Consider the following 2,098-nt stretch of genomic DNA (forward strand, 5'->3'; position numbering starts at 1 on the left):
TCAGCCTCCCAAGTAGCTGGGACCATAGGCGCCGCCACAATGCCTGGCTATTTTTTGGTTGCAGCTGCTGTCATTGTTGTTTTGGTGGGCCTGGGCTGGATTCAAATCTGCTACCTTAGGTATATGTGGCTGGTGCCTTAGCCACTTGAGCCACAGGCGCCGAGCCACTTCTTTTGTCTTTTAACCTCCTTTAATTTGGATCATTTCCATAGTACTTCTTTGTGTTTTATTACATTGACATTTTTCAAGAATACAGTACCATCTCTTCCTCTTCTCATTTTTAATAGAATAGTCCTCATTTTGTGTTTTGTGTTTCCTCATGATTAGATTGAAGTTAAGTATTAGCTGGAATACTGTGTAGGTGCTGTTGTGTTCTTGGGGAATCGCATCTGATAGCACACAGGTGGTTGTAATTTTTTTTTCTTTTTTTTTTGAGACAGAGCCTCAAGCTGTCACCCTGGGTAGGGTGCCATGGCGTCACAGCTCACAGCAACCTCCAACTCTTGGGCATAAGTGATTCTCTTGCTGCAGTGTCCCAAGTAGCTGGGACTATAGGCGACTGCCACAATGCCCCGCTATTTTTTTTGGTTGTAGTTGTCATTATTGTTTGGCAGGCCTGGGCTGGATTCAAACTCGCCAGCTCTGGTGTACCTACCTGGTGCCCTAGGCACTGAGCCCAGGTGGTGGTAATTTTGATCATCCTGTCAAGGCATTGCCCAGTTTCTTACTATTCAAGGCATTGTCCAATTTTTTATTATTCTTTTTCCCTCCTCTGGACCTAGTAAGTAGTCTATGGAGAGAAAATTTTAAGATAAGGCAAATGTCCTCTTAGCTGTCAAAATTTCCCCTTCAACTTGGTGTCCTGTCCATTGATAATTTTTACCTGATTCCATCTTTATTGTGATAGTTGCAAAATAATGATTTTCCAACTCCAGCACTCCTTCCATGTTTATCAGTCAGCCTTTGGTATTCTCTCATAGCCCTTCTCACTTTTTTCCATTTGTTTATTTATTGTTGATATGAATTCTTGTTTTTTAAGGGTTTATAATTCATTACTAAATTATCCCAGATTTGTCTGGTGGCAACATACTCTTTTGATTATTCAAAAATAACCCTGAAATTATATAACATTAATCATTTTAAATTTTATTGAAGCAGGAAATAAAATACTGTTCAGTACAAGTTGGTGGGCGGTTTTGAGTCACTTGGCTAGGGGCCTAGCAGATCAATTACCCTTGTTGTAGCTTTTTTCTCTTGCTAATGTTGTAAGCCTAGTATCTCTTTTGATATGAGTTAATTTTTGCTTCCTAAAGAAAAATTACTAGTTTTAGTAATGAAAGTGATGGTTCCTAATTAGAAAATAGAAAGTTTACATAAATTAAAGATTGGAATGTTCAATTCAGTGAGGCTTCATCTTTATGATGATACTTTTGCTACATATTTTGCTAGTAGTAACAGAAATGTTTATAATTGTTTCAATGAATACTCTAACCAGAACAAACATTTTTTGTTAAGTAGACAAATGTACTGAAAGTTCCAAAAGATAGTTGGAGCTATGTTAGGAAGGATGGGCTCTAGAAAAATTCAGTTTGGGGGGAAATTATGATCCTATATAGGAAGACCATGAACAATGCCATTTGCCCAATATAAATGAAGTGCTTTTTTTTGTTTTGTTTTGTTTGAGACAGAGTCTCACTTTTATGCGCGGGCATCATAGTTGACAACCTCAAACTCTTGGGCTCAAGTGATTCTCTTGCCTCATTCTCCCCAGTAGCTGGGACTATAGTCACCTGCCACAATGCCTGGCTATTTTTTTAAGAGATGAGGTCTCGCACTTGCTTAGGCTGGTTTCAAACTCATGAGCTTAGGCAATCCACCCACCTTGGCCTCCCAGAGTGTTAGGATTACAGTCATGAGCCATCATGCCCAGCCCAAATGAAGTGTTTTTGTTTTTGTTGATACTTGTGGTTTTTTTTTTTTTTTTTTGAGACAGAGCCTCAAGGTATCCCCCTGGGTAGAGTGCTGTGGTATCACAGCTCCCAACAACCTCTAACTCCTGGGCTCAAGCGAGTCTCCTGCCTCAGCCTCCCAAGTAGCT

At 39.8% G+C, this 2,098-nt stretch overlaps 1 protein-coding gene across 1 annotated transcript in view; it reads left to right on the top strand.

Moving 5' to 3' along the window:
* Positions 1–2,098, top strand: part of CENPL (centromere protein L) — a 17,567-nt gene that overhangs the window by 5,917 nt on the left and 9,552 nt on the right. The window lies entirely within an intron of this gene.

This window comes from Otolemur garnettii, unplaced genomic scaffold (assembly GCF_000181295.1).
Source record: "Otolemur garnettii isolate 467f Iridium unplaced genomic scaffold, OtoGar3 scaffold00016, whole genome shotgun sequence".
NCBI classification, from domain to species: Eukaryota; Metazoa; Chordata; class Mammalia; order Primates; family Galagidae; genus Otolemur; species Otolemur garnettii.